We start from the raw sequence: 21513 nt of genomic DNA, 5'->3' as shown, positions 1-21513 counted from the left end.
CAGACATGCCGACAGGCTGCGATTTGTGAGCAAGACATCGTGGCGCCTTATCAACACTTGCGTAACACCAGAGGCAAGGCAGTTGCCGAAGCTGAGGAGATGGGTTCACCTCGGGGCCAAGAAGAGTTGGCTGCAACTGTTAACAAGCTGGTGGAAGATGTGACTTCGCATGATGAAGCGATTTCACGTGTATGTGAATCATTCAATGGATTGAATGATGTGGTGGCGAGCCTGCAAGAGCAGGTGAACTTACTAATGGGGCAGGTCACTTTGTTGACGACTACAGTGGCCGATCTTGAGTTGAGAAACCATACGTTGCAGCGGACGGTGACCCTGAATGGCGGGAATGGTGAGAGACCATCAAAGATTGATGTACCTAGACCCGCAAAATTCAATGGTTCTCGCGACAGCAAGGCCATTGAGAACTTCTTGTTCCAAGTAGAAGACTACTTGGATATCTAGAATGTGACCCTCGAAGATCTGAGGATCAAGGCTGCAGCGGCCTTACTTGATGGTGATGCTATCGCTTGGTGGAGGCGGAAGCGCAATGACATGGAGAGGGGTCAATGTGTGATAGACACCTTTGATGACTTCAAAGTAGAGTTGTGCAGCTACTTCATGCCAAGAAATGCGCAGAGACAGACTTACCCGATGGTTTGTGAGCTCAAACATACTGGTTTGTTGCAAGACTATGTCAGAACGTTCCAGAAGCTTATGCTGGAGATACCTAACATGCCAGAAGACGACATGCTCAACTGGTTCATTGTGGGACTTCAACCATGGGCACAGTCTGAAGTGGAAAGGAGCAACCCCCGTATTTTGAAAGATGCATATGTGGTGGCTGAGCGCTTAGTTGACACTCAGCGCAAGCCTTTCACCCCATCAACCAAAGTTGGGAAGAAGCCTGACCACGGAGGCAAGAAGGATGAGTAGCGCAACGATAAAGGTGAGGCGTCGACACGCTATCAATCCGAAAAGAAACAGAACTACACAAAGCATAACAACAGCAACAAGGGTGCGGTTGTGACATGTTGGTTCTGTGGTGATAGACATATTGCCCGGCAATGCCCAAAGCGCCTTGTAAAGGACGACGGGCAAGCCAATGCTGCACAGGAAGAATGCAGCGATACTGAATGTAGTGACACTGAGACCATGCAACCGAGGATGGGCGCTATGCGATCGATTAATGTAGCCAGAAGTTGTGCAGCTAAAAACATGCAGGTCAGCAAGGAACTCATGTACACTGAAGTTATTATGAATGGAAAGTCTACTTCAGCAATGATAGACTCCGGGGCCACACACAACTTTGTCTCGCGGGAAGAGGCAGAGCGGTTGGGCTTGAAGCATGGGCCAAAGTAGAGGACCATTAAAACGGTAAACTCTGAGGCCAAGCCCATCCTTGGTGAAGCAAGGGATGCGGCTATTCAAGTGGGAAGTTGGGTCGGTAAAGCCAACTTCTCTGTGGTGCCCCTGGACGATTTCAAGATGATTTTGGGTATGGAGTTTTTGCGAAGCCAGAATGTTATGATGTTGCCAAAATTCAACACGCTGACGATCATGGAGTCAGACCTGTCCCACACAGTGCAGTGACTTACGCAGAAAGGCAAGTCTTCAGTGTTGTCGACAATGCAACTAAAGAAGGGTGTCAAGCATGGGGAGCAGACATTCTTAGTGGCAGTGCGCGCAGAGGAAGGGAAGGTGGAAGCAGCAGTGCCACCGACCCTAGCCCCACTGTTGGAGGAGTTTTGGGGGGTGATGCCCCCGGAATTGCCAAAGCGTCTTCCGCCAAGACGCGAGGTCGACCACAAGATTGAGTTGACCCCGGGAGCGAAGCCTCCTGCAATGGTTCCATATCGTATGGGGCCAGCTGAGCTGAAGGAACTGCGCAGGCAGTTAGACGAGATGTTGGACGCAAGCATTGTTCGTCCATCAAAAGCTCCATTTGGTGCCCCGGTCCTTTTCCAGATGAAACATGATGGCTCTAAACGGTTATGCGTGGATTACCGTGCCTTGAACAAGGTCACGGTGAAGAACAAGTACCCATTGCCATTGATAGCAGACTTGTTCGATCAGCTAGGCAGTGCCCGTATCTTTTCCAAGCTAGATCTGCGATCGGGTTACTGGCAGGTGAGGATTGCCGAAGGTGATGAGCCGAAAACAACTTGCGTCACCCGCTATGGTGCTTACGAATTTCTAGTAATGCCATTCGGGTTGACAAATGCTCCAGCCACTTTCACGACTTTAATGAACCAGATCTTCTACCCTTACTTAGACAAGTTTGTGGTAGTCTACCTGGATGATATCGTGATCTACAGCAGCAACATGGAGGAACATGTCGGGCACTTGCGAACAGTGTTTCAGGTGCTGAAGGATAATGACCTCTGTGTCAAACGAGAGAAGTGTCTCTTCGGGCAGGAGGAGATCAGCTTACTTGGCCACGTTGTGGGGCGTGGTGTGCTGCGTATGGATGGGCAGAAGATAAGGGCCATCCAGGAATGGGTTCCGCCAAGCAAAGTGCCAGAATTGCGGTCATTCCTTGGTTTGGCAAACTATTATCGACGTTTCATCGAAGGTTATTCCCTCATTGCTGCGCCCCTCACAGATTTGTTAAAGAAGAATCGGGTATGGCTCTGGACAGGAGCGTGCCAAGATGCCTTCGACGACTTGAAGAAAGCCTTAGTGAGGGAGCCAGTGTTGTGACTGCCTGATCATTCGAGACCCTTCGAAGTCCAAATTGATGCCTCAGACTTTGCCATTGGCGGAGTTATTATGCAAGACGGTCATCCGATCGCATATGAGAGTCGTAAGCTGAAGGATGCAGAGAGGCGTTACATAGTGCACGAACGTGAGATGACCGCCATTGTGTATTGCCTCAGGACCTGGCGACACTACCTTTTGGGTGCCGAGTTCGTCGTCAAGACGGACAACATGGCCACGAGCTATTTTCAGACACAAAAGAAGTTGACGCCTAAACAAGCTCTATGGCAGATGTTTTTGGCTGAGTTCGACTTTGCCTTGGAGTACAAGGTTGGAAAGACCAATGTTGTGGCGGACGCCCTGAGCCGTAGGGCTGAATTGGCAGTTGCGCGTGCAGAGTCTTCTGAAGTGCATTTGGAGGGTGTATTGTTGAGCCGCATCCGCGAGGGTACGCAGCAGGATCCGACCGCACAACACCTTGTTTCTCTGGCGCAGGCAGGGAAGACTCGACAATTTTGGCTACAGGATGGCCTCCTCATAACAAAAGGGGGACGCATCTTTGTACCACGGTGGGGAAGCCTTCGCCGAGAGTTACTCAAGGAGTGCCATGATACACTATGGGCCGACCATCCTGGTCAGGAGCGGACCTTAGCACTCCTTGAGCGCGGCTACTATTGGCCGCAGATGAGAGATGATGTTGAGGGGTATGTGCGGACATGCCTCATCTGCCAGCAAGATAAGGGGACAAACCAGAAGGCTGCCGGTCTCCTTGAGCCTCTACCAATTCCAGAACGTCCTTGGGATAGCATCTCCATGGACTTTATTGTTAGTCTGCCAAAGGTAGAGGGCCTCAGTTCTATTTTAGTTGTGGTGGATCGTTTCTCAAAGTATGCCACCTTCATCCCAGCTTCCAAGGAGTGCCCTGCAGAGAAGACTGCAGAGTTGTTTGTAAAGCATGTGGTGAAGCACTGGGGCATACCAAAAAGCATTGTGAGTGATCGCAATGCTCGCTTCACGGGCAAGTTCTGGCGTGAAGTATTTCGGCTACTTGGCTCTGAGTTGCTGTTTTCAACAAGTTTCCATCCGCAGACAGATGGGCAGACAGAGCGTATCAACGGGATACTAGAGCAGTACCTTAGGCACTTTGTTAGTGCCAATCAGAAAAATTGGGTAAAACTTCTTGATGTGGCTCAGTTTTGTTATAATCTGCAGAAGAGCGAGTCTTCAGGCCACAGGCCATTTGAGATAGCCACGGGGCAGCAGCCACTGACCCCGCACACGCTTGCCGCACAAGAAAAGGGAAGGCCATCCTTCGCCTATCAGTTTATTCGCGACTGGCACGAGCAGAATGAGTTGGCGAAGGCATTTTTACACAAAGCGGCAAAGAGAATGAAGAAGTGGGCGGACAAACACCGTCGGCCCGCAGGGTTCCAAGTTGGGGACCAAGTGTTGGTGAAGTTATATCCTGGTCGCACAGGCATCTTTCGCGGGCGGCACCGCGGACTACTCAGAAAGTATGAGGGACCCTTCACCATCACAAAGAAGGTGGGCAAGCTGGCATACAAGCTGGAGTTGCCCCCAGACTTCAAGGTGCGCCCGGTGTTTCACGTGTGCAACCTCAAGCAGTTCCATCAAGATGATGGAGACCCAGAACGCAGTGTGCCACAACGCGCTTCCATCATGCAGAGGGCCCCGGCAGCACAACGGGCCGAGAAGCACCTCAGTCGGATCCTTCGCCACAAGGTCAACTACTTGGGACAAGCGAAGAAATACTTGGTGCAGTGGGAGGAAACAGCGGAACCAACGTGGGAGCCTGCATTTCGAATGAACAGTCGCTACCCGGCTGAAGTCAGGGCTTACCACGAAACAGATGGCGCCGAGGACGGCGCATGATTTGAAGGGGGGAGCATGTTCCCTTGCGACTTACAATGTACAGTTGCGTCTAGAGTCTGTTTTGCTTTTGTTGAGTCTGATGTAAGCTGCCCGGTTCAGGTGAATCAATACCTTAAAGGGGCAGCCCGTATACTTGAACTGTAATAGCCTGCGGGCAAAATTGTAAATGAAGTAAATGCGTTGAGCTTTCTTTTGTTCACCCTCATTGTGATTGCTTCTTGTGATTGCAATTTCTCTCCCTCTATTCTCTCTTGCTCTCTTGCACTCTGATTACAAGCTTCCGCGACCGGCAAGCGAGCTGACGAGTAGGCTTGCGGTGGTAAGGAAGGACCGTCGCGCCGCGCTAGCCCATTGAAGGAAATAGGCCCGTGACAACAGGAGCCTAACCTTATTAGAAATGGGATATAGACGTACAGTTGGAGCGCTAATGCTGGAAACTACATATTCTTTACTCTTTGTTTTGGGCAAATTTTTCGGTTTTAAGAAAAACCATGATTTTTAGTTTAATTGAAAATTTTGTATTTTAAGCTAGATCTTTTGCAGTTGGAACTTTAGTAGTTGCTCAATTTGAGTATATATTTTCTTAATTGAACATGAATCTTGTCATGTTAATACATTTCTTTACTAAGAATAGATTCTTTTCTTATTTAGACTTGGTCTACATAATTATTGGAAAGTTGTTTGCACACGTTTCTTATTAATTTTTTTAATAAGGTTTTTCACCATAAAGACAACATGGAGTTGAATTATTGAATGAGATTGCGTTTATCTGTCTTTTGGCTTCAAAGAACCACTCTGTAATTTCAAGGATTAGATCTTGTTCATTCATCAATCAATCATCTTTGTCTGTTCATTCCTTCTTGTCTTTGCTAATCTTCTTTCTTCTTTTGTAACAACTTCAGTTTCCTTCCTTCCAACATAGGCTCTAGGACAGTCAGAAATTGTACACAATGCTCCTTAGCCGCTTATCTGGTAGGAGCAGCTAGTGCACGTCACCTTGTGTTGGGATGTTGCAGGTTCAAAACCCAATGGTATATAGTTGTGTATAACTGGTAGAGGTCTGCCAAACCCCAGCTTGCCTTTCAAAAATAAAAATAAAAAATAGATTCAATCGCCAGACACTTCAAGTAGAAGACAGCAGTCTTATTCTTTCTCCTGTAATCCCCATGTATGCTTTCTTGTTGTGCTAAATACTTGGGCAAAAAATTACTATAAACAAATCCTTTGCACCAGGAGAACAAGATATCCACGACCTAATTCTTATTCTTAATTTGCTTGCTCATGTCTTCTTTGTTTCCAAGTAGTATAAAATCTGCACGAAGTATGGCTTCCAGGAATTATCAAGTTGCATCAAAAGGCAAAATAAAGATTTTAATACTTGTTAAGTTTCCGATTTACAAAGTATACCTGGGTCCATGTATTAATCGGACCTTCGGGTCTGGACCCGTCTTAATCGGGTCTTCTTATTTATCACAATACTCGGACCCTATAGGATTTGGTTCGGGTCGGGTCTGGGTAAACCAGGCTGGTTGACACACCTAATCGTTACCAGCACTCATCTTCACAATTAGGGGTGGACATAGGGCCAAGCTGACCTGATAGAAACCCAGGCTCGCTGACAGCCCAGCCAGGGTTCCTGTGGACTTTGGGCCAGGCATGGGTCATGTCAAGTTGGGCGGACCCTTTAGGCCGGACAAGTAAATGGGTCTGGCCGTATTGAGCCCATTGTGTTTTGACTTTGGGCAAGCCTGGGGTTGGCCCCGTTTACTAGTTAGGCTGGGTCAGGTCAACTTTAAATGGGCCTGAGCTGCAAAAAGCAGCCTAAGCATGGCCCATCTCAGGCTGAGCACCCGAAAGCCCAATGAGCACCTGGACTGTTCGTCCACCAATATTCAGAGCCAATCTGGTTTAGGAAACCAATCCATCAGACTATAAACATGCTTTGCTCTTGTATGTGAGGCAAGCCATTGTAAGTGACAACATCACCACGCTTGTAAAAATGTCATCAAGCACCTCATTAATAAATAAACACTGCTTTGCAAGGTCCTCTTCACTAAGAGATTGTTCATTGTGATGGGCATAAATTTTCTTTCCATGAAGAATTGGAAAACAGTACCCAAAATCAGAGACCTGGTAGCACTGGTCTTTTGCAAGTCATACCTACGGTTGCTGTCCTGGGGGCTTAAAACTGTGACACCCCCTCCTCTGCCCCAGGGGCTCTCCTGCTTTGCCTGTGGAAGGAGTGACTACACAGGTACTCAAACCTCAAAGCACAGGGTTTGTTGAAGATAACGGCTGCACCGTGCCCTGGGGATGGCAACTTTCAACATTCAAAAAAGGTTTCCCCATTTCCTGCTGTATTTCCTATTATCTCTCTAATGGTTGTAACCTTCTTTTCTGGGTCTTACGGCTGCTGTACATATATCTCTATGCGTGTAAACCTGTTCTTGGTACATTGGAATGAAATACCGCAGGAGCTCTCATGGACGTAGGCCAATATCGGCCGAACCACGTACATGATCGTGTTCTCTTGTGGCATCCTGCACACACCTGCACTCTCAACTTCATGGTATCAAAGCAAGGTTGATCAGACCGGATCCAACGCAGCCGTGGCCAACCCGACTTCCTGATGATGGAGAATCAAAACCATGGAAGCACACCAACAAACCCGGAGGCGCTTGCTCAGAGGGTCGTCATCCACGAACAGGTAACACCCAACCTTAGAATCACCACCAGCCTTCTGAACAGTTTCAACTACCTGCCATGGTCCAAAGCCACGACACTCTACTTGAGCAGCAAATCGAAACTCGGATTCGTAAACAGCAAAAGAACCAAACCAGAAATCACCGATCCCAAGTATGAGGAATGAGAATCCAGCAACCACCTGGTCATGTCCTGGCTCCTCAGTTCCATGGAGCCGAAAATCGCAGACGGGTTCCTATTCCTTGAATCTGCAGAGGAAATCTGGGCAGCCGCCAAAGAACTCTACGGTGAGCAGTACAACATAGCCAGAATGTACCAACTCACCAAAGAAATCCGTGATGCAAAAAAACCGAACAACACCCCCTTCAGCGAGTTCCTAGGATGTATTCGAAGTTTGTGGGACGAGCTGGACTCATACCAGGTAACCACCAACAATCCCAGAGACACGACTAAACTGAAAGAGCAGGAGCGTGTCTTTCACATACTCGTTGAACTCGGACCCGAGTACGAAAGTCTGAGGAGCCAGATCCTCATGACCCGCAATCTCCCATCCTTGAATGCGGTATGCTCCACCATCATGCGAGAGGAGGCACGATGCAAAGTTATGAACCCGATCAACGATCAGGGAGACGTCAAAGACGGACCAAAGAAGTCAGCCTTCCACTCAGACTGCAACAGCTCCAAGCCACGCCTCAAACAGAGGGAGTCAAACACTAGCAGCAACGACACAAACTGGGACAAGGGGAAAAGGCCCAGATGCTCTCACTGCAAAAAACCAGGTCACTCGTACGAGACTTGCTGGTTCATTCACGAAAAACCAGAACGCACACAAGGAAGGCTAGAGCCTGAGCCAAGTGGACCTCGGACAACTCAAGCCCACACAACTGGGACCCCGTTGACAGTCGAAGTGATGGCCGAACTCCTCAAGGGTCTTGGGTTGCACAGGCCAAGTACGCATGAGAAGGCTGCCAGAATGGTCATCGCCTCTTCCGAGCCTACCGCCACAAGCGGGATAGGTACGGATTCCCTCTTTACTCCCACAGACAGTCAATCGTGGATCATGGATTTCGGGGCCACCCACCACATGACCAAGGACCTAAGAAGTCTGCAGTTAAGGCACCAAGGCGATAACGAATCGATCGCCACTGCTAGCGGGTCACACATGACCCTCAAGGGAATCGATGATACCATATTCTTTGGATCCAAAAAGGCTAGTCAAGTCCTATTTGTCCCATCCTTGACGTCAAATCTCCTATCCGTGGCTACCATCACCAAAGAACTCAACTGCAAGGTCATCTTTTCCAAATCTAACGTTGAATTTCAAGATCTGACTACGGACGATTGGTAAAGGGTAGCAAGTCAACATGCTTTATCAGATACATCAAGGGCTAAAGGCTATGATGAGCAAAGTCGACGAAGGAAGGCATTGGCACCTGAGACTTGGGCACCCCTCAAACCATGTGTTAAGAACTCTATTCCCAGAACTATGATTTGATACTAATACTTATGAAGTGTGTCGATATGCAAAACTCACTCGCACACACTATCCTACATCTGTTAAAACTTCCATTAATGCTTTTGACTTAGTTCACTCCGATGTATGGGATCCAACACCCGCAAAATCTATTTGGGACTATAAATACTATGTCTCGTTTATAGACAAATTTTCAAAGGCCACATGGGTCTATTTCTTGAAGTCCAAAGATGAGGTCTACCAGAACTTTGAAGAATTCTAAAAAATGGTGGAGACCCAATTCGGACAAAAGATTTTAAAGTCCTTCAGACAGACAACGGTGGGGAATACAAAAACCATGCCTTCTGTGAGAAATCAGATGTGGGAGTCACCTTACTATCGGAGTCACCTTACTATCGTAGCAAGAGATAGAGAGAGAGGTAAGAGGGAAGAGAGAAAAAAAATGTTAGGCGGCAATAGGATCTTCTCCCCTTTCCATTGATATTTATATGCTGTACAAGTGGTACAATACAGTACAGTGGTACAATACAGTACAGTATGCTGTACAAGTGGTACAATACAGTACAGTGGTACAATATAGTACAGTGGTACAATACAGTACATGAAATATATCAATTTACATATACATATTTAACAGCCTCCCTCAAGTTGAGGATGATCTTCAATCATGCTCAACTTGCCCTTAAGTAACCAAAATTGATGACTAACCAATCCTTTGGTGAAGATGTCTGCCACTTGGTCTTCTGATCTGACATACGAAGCCTCAATTTCTTCTGTTTCAATCTTTTGTCTAACAAAATGCTGATCAATCTCAATGTGCTTCGTGCGACAATGATGAATAGGGTTAAAAGAAATATTAATGGCACTTTGATTATCACATAAAAGCAGAGAGGAAGAGATGGGTTCATTCAACTCTTGAAGAAGATGCCGTACCCAAGTGACATCAGCTGTCCCTGCTGCCATTGCCCTGTACTCTGCCTCAGTGCTGGATTTAGCAATGGCCTTTTGTTTCTTACTACTCCAAGTGACAATATTGGGGCCAATGAAAACACAATATCCTGAAACCGACCTACGCTCATTAGGGTCCCCACCCCAATCTGCATCACAATATGTAAGTAAACGGTGTCCTGTAGTGAAGCTTTCATCTTTGTGATAGAGCAATCCATCTCCAATAGTCCCTTTCAGATATCTGAGAATACGTTTAATACATTCCATATGACAATCAGTGGGAGCATGCATAAACTGAGATGCTTGATTTACAGCATAAGCAATGTCAGGTCTTGTAAATGTAAGATATTGCAACATACCAACAATGCGGCGATATAAAGTGGAATCATGATATAATTGGCCTTCTTTTGCACTAAACTTATGATTTAAGACAGATGGGGTGCTGAGAGGTTTACAATTAATCATACCAGTGGTGTGAAGAATGTCAAGAGTATACTTGTGTTGACTTAGAGTGAGTCGATCATCTTGCCTATCGACTTCAACTCCCAAGAAGTATCGCAATGGGCCTAAGTCCTTCATCTTAAATTTGGCCATGAGTAAAGACTTGACCAAGGCAATATGTGCATCATCACTCCCAGTGATAATGATGTCATCAACATATATAAGAACCCAAGTAGTAACATGATCATTCTTATACATAAATAAAGAATGATCAAGTATACTCTTAGAAAAGCCATGCTGCTGAATTTCCATGGAGAAACTCTCAAACCAAGACCGAGATGCCTGTTTTAAACCATAAAGAGACCTTCTCAATTTACAAACCTATGTAGCCGCATCATGTTCACTATATCCAGGAGGTTGCTCCATATACACCTCTTCCTTCAAGTCCCCATGTAGGAACGCATTCTTGACATCCAACTGGCTAAGAGACCAACCATGCTGAAGTGCCAAAGTGAGGATCACACGAATGGTGCCAATTTTGACAACAGGGCTAAAAGTTTCCTCATAATCTTGCCCATATTGTTGTGTGAATCCGCGTGCAACAAGGCGAGCTTTATATCTTTCAATGCTACCATCTGGTTTACGCTTGATCTTGTAAACCCATTTGGAACCAACAACATTTCTATCAACAGGTCGAGGAACAATATCCCATGTATGACATTCATGAAGTGCTGCCATTTCTTCGTTCATAGCTTCAACCCAAGCTCGAGAATGGGTTGCCTGATGGAAAGTAGACGGCTCTTTCTCTTTGGCCACATTGGTTAGAAACAACTGAAAGTCAAGAGAAAAATTGTTGTAACTAACCCAACGATGGATAGGATGCCTTTCACGTGTGGATCGTCGAAGAGGGGGAGCCTCGTGAGATGGAGTTGGAGGGGCTCCTCGTCGGGCATAAACCAAACCTGAAAACCGTGAAGGTGCATCCTGGATGATGGAGTTGTCTGCTTCAAACTGAATTGGTTCATCAACAACAGGATCTCTGATAGAGTCATATAGCAAAGTATCACAAAGCCATGGATCATAAGTAGTTTGCTCATATACCTGAGAAGTATCACAAGTGCTGAAATGGTCATCATCAAAAACAACATTTCTAGACACCTTAATCTTACCCAAAATAGGATCATAACATCTATATCCTTTATACCCATCGGCATATCCCAGAAATCTGCATTGAACTGCTCTGTCATGAAACTTGTTACGTAAAGAATGATCCACATGGGCATAACAAATGCATCCGAAAGCATGCAAATCATCATAAGAAGGGTGAGAACCGTGAAGCAAATAATAAGGAGACTGATCTCCTAATAATTCCATAGGCAACCTGTTAATGATATGCACTGCAGTGTGAAAGGCCTTAGTCCAAAGAGAGAAAGAAATATCAATATTGTGCATCATACTTAACGTGGTTTCAACAATATGCCGATGCTTACGTTCTGCTACTCCATTCTGTTGTGGAGTGTAAGGACAAGAGGAGTTACGTGTGATGCCATGGTCCTTTAAATATTCACTAAAATCATGAGATATGTATTCTCCACCACCATCACACTGGAAATAAGTGATATTTGAATTGAAAAGGTTCTGAACAAGAGCATGGAATTGTTTGAAAAGTTTGAACACTTCAGATTTAGATTTCATAAAGTAAATCCAAGTGTAACGAGTGAAAGAGTCAAGAAATAACACATAATAACGAGAGCCAGATAGAGATGAAACAGGAGCTGGGCCCCAAACATCAGAGTGAATAATTTCAAATGGCTTGGAAGCTCTTTTATTGATACTTTGAAAAGGAAGTACATGACTCTTGCAGACATTACAACTAGGACACTTATGATCTAATTTGACTTTGGGAATAAAACCCTGAGAAGACAATTTGTCAAGGAACCCTTGACTACAATGACGTAACCGACGATGCCAAGAAACTGGCTTATTACATTGCATAACAGAAGAAGACTGACTCAAATAAGCAGGAAAAGATGGAGTCACGGTAGATGACGTCTTCAAAGTCCCGGGGGCTGCTTCGAAGACGTACATGTTTCCGCGTCGTTCACCCTTAGCGAGCATCTTCTTGGTTCGAAGGTCCTTAAGACAAACAGAAGACAGAGTAAATTCCATGGATGAATTTGTTTCATCAACCAATTTAGAAACAGATAAAATGTTTTTCTCAATGGCAGGAGTGAGTAAGACATTTTTCAATGGTAGTGTAGATTGTGACAAAGAGAGAGATGCATTTCCAGTATGAGAAATAGGGTGGTGGAAACCATCTCCCGTGACAATAGTGCCAGTGCCAATATAAGGAACCATGTTGGAAAGTTTACCTGCATCAGAAGTAACATGTGCGGCTGCTCCAGAATCAATATACCAAACTCCATCATCATTCTGACGCAAATTCATGTTGTTAAATGCAGTCATCAGAATTTGTTGCACATCATGTGGCAACCCTGCACTCTGTCCCTGATCAGTACCCTGATGTGCTCGAAAATTTCCCTGCGGCTGCCCCTGAAACTGTCTAACATTCATCTGTCCAGCTCTTGGTCCTGGCCTCCCTGCCTTGTTGCGATTCTGTGGGTTGTGCCAACAATCTGCTTTCACATGGCCACGCTTATTGCAATGGAAGCAAGTAGGGACACGGGTACCTCTAGTGGCAGGTGGAGCAGTAGGAGTAGGAAGGAGTCCTCCACGGCCCATATGAGCAGCAGGTGGACGAAATGAGGTAGACCCAGATGTAAACATGACAGGATGATGATCATCAATAAGATGATCTTGAGTCAAACTAACTTCATACTGTAGGAGTTTGGCCTGTAAATCCTCAAAGCATGGAAGTGTAGAGGCAACCTGTAATGCAGTGCAAAACATACGATATTGGGGCCCAAGGCTTCCCAATACCTGCTGAACAACATCTCTGTCAGAAACAGGATATCCAATAGCGGCCAACTGATCAATGATAATTTTGATATCCCCTAGAAATTCAGTAATGGTCTTAGTTCCCTTTCTCATAGATTGGAACTGCCATTTCAGTTGAAGTGCACGTGATTCAGAAACCTGTGAATAAGAGTGAGCAAGATGTCTCCATAGTTCTGCAGCAGTAAAATGGTCAGAGATAGTTTGTAATATACGATCAGATAATGTGGCAGTCAAATAGGCAACCACAGATTGGTCCTTCTGAAACCAAACATCATACGCAGGATTTGGAATAGCAATGCAACTCACCTTCCCATCATTACCAGTTACCTCTTGCGTAATAGTCATAGGTGGGGCGGGTGATCCCCCATCCAGATGCCCGGAAAGACCATGACTTCGGATAAACGACAGAATTTGGCGTTTCCAAAGTAAGTAGTTATCATGAGTTAATTTGTGAGAAACAAGTTGAGAAAGAAATTCGGGGCTGATTTTAGAATCCATAAGGAAGAAGATCAAGGATGAATCAAACAGCACGACAGAAATTCGTAGGTTGTACGGACAGAACCGTACGGACAGAAATTTTTGAGTTTTGGAAATCACGATTTTTCAGTTAATCGTGCAGAATGTACGATTTATCAACTATATTGCAAGAAATAGATAAGAAATCACAAGAAGTTTGAGAAAAGAGGCACTTTTGAGAAATGAGGGTTCCCAAATTTGGGGAAAACAGAAATTAGGGTTGATAAAATTGGGGATAACAGAATATGTAAGAAGGAAAAGATGCACGATATGAGGAAATAAAGAAACGACGTCGAAATATAGTGATTCAACGGAGAAACAACAGAGAAAAGATGGAAAAAACACTTTCCTTGAGAACGCCCAAAAACGCACGTCAAGGTCCTTAGGGGCCTTCCAGATGATCGTGATTACCACGCCCTTGGCTCTGATACCATGTGAGAAATCAGATGTGGGAGTCACCTTACTATCGTAGCAAGAGATAGAGAGAGAGGTAAGAGGGAAGAGAGAAAAAAAATGTTGGGCGGCAATAGGATCTTCTCCCCTTTCCATTGATATTTATATGTTGTACAAGTGGTACAATACAGTACAGTGGTACAATACAGTACAGTATGCTGTACAAGTGGTACAATACAGTACATGAAATATATCCATTTACATATACATATTTAACACCTTCGATGATTTTTGCAAGCAGCAAGGCATTGATCACCAAACAACCTGCGCGGACACCCCACAACAAAACGGGGTAGCAGAAAGAAAAAATCGTCACCTCCTCAAAGTGACAAGGGCGATCATGTTCCAAACTAACGTGCCAAAAAAATTCTAGAGTGACATCATCGCCACCGCTTGCTACCTAACCAACAAGACACCCAACAAAAGACTCCAGGTCGACTCTCCCTGGGAAAGGCTGAAAGGGAAAAAGATGCAGCTAAAGCACCTTCGAACATTCGAGTGTATGACATACGTCTGGATATCCCCCCATAAAAGAGACAAACTCAGCAGGAGAGCGACCAAGTGCCTATTCTTGGGCTACTCCTCATCCAAGAAGGGATACAAGTGTTACGATTGCAATGCGCAGAAACTCTATATATCCTAGGACGTTAGCTTCGACAAAGACCGTTCCTACCTTCTTCCCAAAGATCTCGACACTAGCAATCAGAAGGAGCCAATTACACTAACCCAAAACGACTATGATGACCTCATTTACTGCACCACAATGCAGGAAACCAAGCAACTCGACTTCATCGCCCATCAACAAATCAGCAGTGAGAACAAGCACGAGCACCCTCCTGAATCTACACCTTAAGGAACTGAACCGCTCCGAAGGTCAGACAGAGTCACCCGGCCTCCAGCATGGCTCAAAGACTGTGTCATACACAACTCATCCAATCAATAAACAAATCAGCTACAAACACCTCGCGCCCAACTATGTGTCATACTTATGCAAAATCATCCAAGATCGCAAACCCGAGTCATACGAAGAAGCAAAAAAAAAATGACCTTTGGGTAACGGCCATGAAGGAAGAACTGACAACACTCAAGAAAAACTACACCTGGGAAATCACCCAACTCCCTAAAGGGCACAATAGAGAGATACAAAGCTCGGCTAGTGGCCAAAGGATACATGTAAACCTACGATATAGACTACAATGAGACATTTGCCCCAGTAGCTAAAATGAACATAGTCTGCATTCTCCTATATGTCGCATGCAATCAAGGATGGAACCTGCATCAACTGGACGTCAAAAATGCCTTCCTCCAAGGCGAGCTAGAGGAGGTGTATATGCAACTACCCCCAGGGCACCCACAGGCTAACAACGACCTTGTCTGTAAACTGAAAAATGCCTTATACGGCCTGAAACGATCTCCAAGAGTCTGGTATGCCAAGCTCAGCTCCTCTCTAGAGAACAAAAGATTTCAAAGAAGTCAGGCCGACAACTCAGTATTTATCAAAAAGGATGGAGAGGACATCACCATTCTACTGATCTATGTAGACGACATCATCATAACCAGAAGCAACAAGCTCCTCATCAAAGATCTAAAAACATACCTCTACAAGGTATTTGACATCAAAGATCTCAAAAAATTAAGGTTCTTCTTAGGAATCGAGGTCGCATACTCAAAAAAGAGGATCTTTCTATCACAAAGAAAGTATGCCTTAGACATCCTAAAAGAGACCGAAAAGCTGGGATCCAAGCCAACCGACACTCCCATGGATCCAAATGTCAGAATCATGTGTCATGAAAGAGAACCTCCGATAGACAGAGAAAGGTATCAACGAATCGTCATGAAACTCGTCTACCTCACCGTCAGTCATCCCGATCTCGTCCACGCAGTCAACACCATGAGCAAGCATATGCATGACCCCAAAGTCCCTCACATGCAGGCCATTGATAGGATTCTAAGATACATAAAGAAAACACTGGGCAAGGCATCCTATTCAAAAGAAACAATCATATCAAGATTGAAGGGTACTCGGATGCTGGCTGGGCAGGTGACTTCGATGATCGGAAGTCAACCACCGGATACTGCATCTTCGTCGGGGTAACATCGTCGCATGGAAGAGCAAAAAGCAGAGCGTCATAGCTAGATCCAGTGCAGAAGCCGAGTACAAGGCCATGTCGTCAACAGTCAGAGAACTCTCATGAACCAAATCTCTCCTGGAGGAACTAAACTTCGAAATCAAAGCCCCTATGAGCATGTATTGCAACAACAAGGCAGCCATACATATAGCGGCAAACCCAATCTATCATAAAAAGAACCAAGCACATTGAAATTGACTCACTTCATTAGAGAAAAAATGACCAAAGGTGAAATCCAAACTCCCTTCACCAAAAGCTCAGAACAATTGGTGGACGCTCTTACAAAGGCAACAGGCTCCGCCCAATTCAAGCACTGCATAAACAAGTGGGGATGTTTCAACATACATGCCCCACTTAAGGGGGAGTGTTAAAGATAACGGTTGCATCGTGCCTTGCAGATGACAACTTTCAACATTAAAAAAAGGTTGCCACATTTCCTGTTGTATTTCCTATTATCTCTCTAACGGTTGTAACCTTCCTTTCTGGGTCTTATGGTTGCTGTACATATATCTTTATGCGTGTAAACCAGTTCTTGGTACATTGGAATGAAATACCGTAGGAGCTCCCATGAACGTAGGCCAATATCGGCTGAACCACGTACATGATTGTGTTCTCTTGTGGCATCCTGCACACACCTGCACTCTTAACTTCAGGGTTATCTCTTTAGCTATGTCACATGGGTACATGTACAGGTGCAGGTATGGGTACAGGTACATACGGTAATTAATTTTAAAAAATAAGGGTACGACTACACACACACGGTGTGTGTGTGAAAATATGACAATGACTATTTTTTTGAAAATAGAGGCAGGGGAAGGAAAAAATTTGTAAGGGAGGAGGTGACTATAATTTTGAAAAATAAGAGGGAGGGAGAATGAAATTTTCATTTTAATAAAAATCTCTCTCTCTCTCTCTCTGGCATATTCGAAGGAGGAGGATCCGGTATGCTCTCGCTCCTTCTTCCTTCTCCTCTCCTCTTCCTCTTTCGTCTTCTTTCTTCTCCAATTCTCTTTTTCTTTCGTCTTCTTCATTCTCTTCCTCTTCCTATTTTGTTTTCTTCTTCCTTCTCCTCTTCTTCCTCTTTCTCTCTCTTTCATCCTCTTCTTCCTTGTTCTCCTCTTCCTCTTTCATCTTTTTCTTCCTTCTCATGTTTTTGTGTTTTTCTACTTCATTCTCTTCCTTTTTCTTTTTCTTCTTCCTCCCTTGCTTTCACCGAGGGCAAACAAAAAAAAATGGATCAGGTCGAGGTTGGACTCGACCCGATCTGAATCAGCAGGTACCTGTCCTGCGACCAGTACCAGTACCCGGACCATGTGGACACGGGTATGGCTGCCTGATTGCGGTGTCTATGTGTCATAGCTCCTTAGCCATGAGCCCAAGACCATGTGGGCAATCCTTTGGGGTCTCTATGATAGGAAGAGTTTTTAGACCCACTAATTTATTCATCAGAAATACAGTGGCTGATCTTATCACTATGCTTGTGATTTCACTAACATGAATTAGAATTGATGACAAGCAAGACCCATCTGTTAAGCATGTTGCACAGGCAAAAAATAGTCTCTGCTGTTCTGCAGCCAACTGTTAGCACTTTTTGTTTGACTAAATTTGTGACCTTATGTAGCCAAATCCTTACTTCGCTGGCTTGCATCAATTCAACACCAGGATGTTTAAATTTGGTAATATGCATTTTTTTTTAATTGGGTTCCAATGCAAATATTTTTGTCATCAATATTTTCAAATTTATTCTGTTCCATTTGTCATCTTTTGTAGAAACTTCCTACTTTTGCTTATAAATAAATACTCCCAATGAAGGCACAAAACTAATGAGAAGGAAATCATAAGTTCGAGCTTCATCAACTCAATCTGACAACATAGATCTATTCAGCATGGTTTGTTTGCCAATGATCAAACCTTGGGTCGTGCTATTTCGATCTAAAAAGATGATCTTTTGAGTTGTGAAATTTTAATGCACTGTGGGCCATTGATTTTTTGAAGCACTTAGAAAACCTGCTTAGAAGCCACCACAATCACAAAACTTATTTTCTACTAAACAAAACATGTAGAATACATCCATAAGGTCTAATCTGCAAAAAATCTGAACAGTTTAAAAAGAAAGTGATTTATACTCAATAGTTCAGTGCCTTCATTAGCAGCAAACATTAACCCCCAATAAAACCATGCTTTCCTAGTTGAAAGCATAATTCTCTAGAACTCTCATTTCAAATTGTATCTCAGATTTTTCATCATTAACTTCTGTTGTTGGATCAATAGAATTGTTCATGTTGCTCTAGAGATTATGCCATGTTTCTTGTAAACAGTCGACGATTTTGTATAACATTCTTCACACAGCTGCTTTCGAAGTGCACTGAATAATTCAGGTAGATTTAAAGAAAGATAAGACAGACTATCAATCAGAGAAAGGTGTTCTACTCTACTCTTCAGCAGAATCAGAACCGAAGATAAATAGATCTACATGTCATCCTTCACACAGTCAAGTAAAAGCTTAGTCTTATTCACAAATTAAGGCATACTGTAAAAAGAAAAATCAAATACCAACCACATACTGATTACAGCAAACAACTAGGATGAAAAAATATATAATTACCAGCTAATTCATAGGAACCATAAAAAAGAATTATCAGTTGTACTGATACTTCAATTCAAGTTCTGAATAGTGTACAATTCTCTTCAATAACAAATTGATTGAAAATATGACATTAAGCAAAACCACTCATAGACCGTACACAGAGGAGAGCATCGGAGATGCCGGAGAGAGGGGTTGTGGGGTGTGGGAGTCTTGACTGTAGAAAGGAACCTGTATCACTATTCTTGTGCCATAACCTGTCACCAGTAGACATACAACTTGCTAATTTGCCAAAGAACAAAAGAAATCCAAATGAAACAAACCAAACAAAGGAAACGTTATTCTTGATCTGTTCTCAAGTACAACAGTAGCAAGATTTGCGTTTCAACCAATTTTGAGCTTAATCAAGCTTGACAGAAGAGAAAAGAAAATGGACAAACCAAAAGGATGAAAGGAAACCAACAGTTCCTGTAGCAAGCATTATAGCTAGAACCATGAAAAGTGAGTATCCCAGATAGAGAATAGCAGAAACTGGACCACTAAGACTGCGGAGCTCGAACACAAAGTAATTGATTGAATAGAGGAATATATAGATTGCAACAGAACCAGATGCAAAGAAGGATTTCCACCACCATTTCCAATCCTCCGCACAAAGATGCATGTAAGTAAGCACCAGGGAGACCTCTGCACATACTACTACAAGAAGAACCAACACAATGAGAAGGAAACCAAAAACATAATAGACTCGCCCGAGCCATAGACTCGACATGATGAAGAAGAGCTCAATGAAGAGAGTTCCAAAAGGTAGTGTCCCAGCTCCCAGAACCAGGAACCACGCTGGGTATTTTTGAGGAGGGATTTCCCTAGGGATCTGATTAGTCCTAACTGGGTATTCAATTGGAGCTGCTTTAGCTCCAAAATAGCCACCGACTAACGTTAGAGGAACAGAAATGCAGAACCACATCAACAGCAGGATAACAAACAATGAGAAAGGAATGGCTCCAGTGCTATGGCTACCCCAAAGGAAAAAATTCAAGACAGTAAAGATCACAAAAGCAATGCCAGGGAAGAAGCAAGCAACATGCCAAGAGATGGACGCCCATCCTTTGCTGTTGCCTAGATTAATGGTTCTCCATAGCCTGACAGCAACATAACCAGCAGCAACTCCAAGCACAAGGTAGAAAAACAGCATGCCAGTGATCAGAGTTCCACGCGAAGCAGGCGACATGAATCCGAATGCAGCAAATAATATGGTCACTACTGCCATGACCAGTATCTGTACCCCATCTCCCACAAAGATGCACAGAAGGCGCGGATGAGAAGGAGCCCGGAAGACATCACCTACGATAAGCTTCCAACCAGAAAGCTCCTCATTCATTTCTGCCTGCGTTTCCTTGTCAAGCTCCTCATATCTTGCCAGATCCCGACGAACCGTCCTTAGGAGGATCACAAGTACAATTCCAGCAAGGAAAGTGACTACCATCAAAGAATTCAGAATGGAGAACCAGTGCACTCTGGCCCCTTCCATCTTGAGATAGGCATCCCATCTCGACGGCCACCGGATTTCGCTCTCCACGAAAACAACCTCATAGGAGAACAAGATGGGTTGGCCTTCCTTAACAGTCATGGTGAGGGCTGCTGGATCACAGCTTATAGCATTTGGAAACTTATCATAGATTTTCAATTCCTTGGCCACTTGAACATCATGTTGGTAACTACAAGGGACTACCTCAAACCCAACAACCATGTACCCAGACATGGAATTAGCATTCTTTTTTGAATGGGGTAGCAATTCAATTGCATCCCCTGTGCCCATAACATTAGCCACATTTGGCTCTTCATACTTGTGAATCAAAACCTTGAATATCAGGTGATTGAAAATGAAATGGGTGTCCTTGAGTTTGTACCCAACAGGGTAACCAGTCCATCTGTAATTGATGTCATCCTTCTTGGCAAATCTAATAGCAGGGAGGTTCTCAAGAATGAGATTTACCTGGTAGAGCTCATCGATTCTTTGCTTCAAGATCTTAGCTTCCCCTGCCTTGAGCGGCCCGGTGCCGCACAAGAAGATGTCTGACTCATTGTTGTTCAACCCGAATCTGTAAGGGGAATTCTCAATCCTGTCCCCCATCAGGAGCTCACCAAGATTCTCTGCGCTGTCCTTCACCCCATCAAGAGGCTTACAGAAAGGAAGGCTGTAGTAGCCAAAAGGCATCTCTGTCTCAACAGAGGTGAGGGAATTCACCTTGACCCATAAAAGATCTCCGCTCAGGTACTTGCGAGGATAACTCCCAGGAAGGTAAAAGCTCTCTGCAGACCAAGATATCAAGAAGAGATACAAAACCCATGTCCCAAATTTCGGATGAATGGTACCCATCTCTCTCTCTCTCTCTCTGGACAAGAATCAACTGACGCATATAAAGAAGAAAAACTACCCTGTAAATCTTATGGGCAGATCTCCATGGAATAAAAGCATGAGAGAGAAAGAGAGGCTAGAAGACAAATCTCAAAGGAGAAGAAAACCAAGACAAAAGAACAAAGGGTAGGAGGTGGGTTAGGCTGACTTTAGTGCGTTTATCACGCCCTTCGTCGCAGAAAACGTATCACGAAATTACCCAATTTGTTTATTACCCATTTGGCCTTTCTCCCACCGACACGGTAAGAGCGTCCGTAACTACGGCTGGACAACGGCCAGGCGTCCGAAGGGGTCGGGCTTG

General features: G+C 44.4%; 1 pseudogene across 1 annotated transcript; it reads right to left on the bottom strand.

Moving 5' to 3' along the window:
- Positions 1–18740: 18740 nt before the first annotated feature.
- Positions 18741–21296, bottom strand: LOC149851233 (transmembrane 9 superfamily member 11 pseudogene; annotated as a pseudogene). Its single transcript, XR_016430810.1, has one exon. The product of XR_016430810.1 is annotated as a transmembrane 9 superfamily member 11 pseudogene (transcript).
- Between the last annotated feature and the right edge of the window lie 217 nt (positions 21297–21513).

This window comes from Nuphar pumila, chromosome 1 (assembly GCF_984573655.1).
Source record: "Nuphar pumila chromosome 1, dmNupPumi1.hap1.1, whole genome shotgun sequence".
Taxonomy (NCBI): Eukaryota; Viridiplantae; Streptophyta; class Magnoliopsida; order Nymphaeales; family Nymphaeaceae; genus Nuphar; species Nuphar pumila.
The sequence above is the reverse complement of the archived record's forward strand: the minus strand, read 5'-3'. Positions and strand labels throughout refer to the sequence as shown.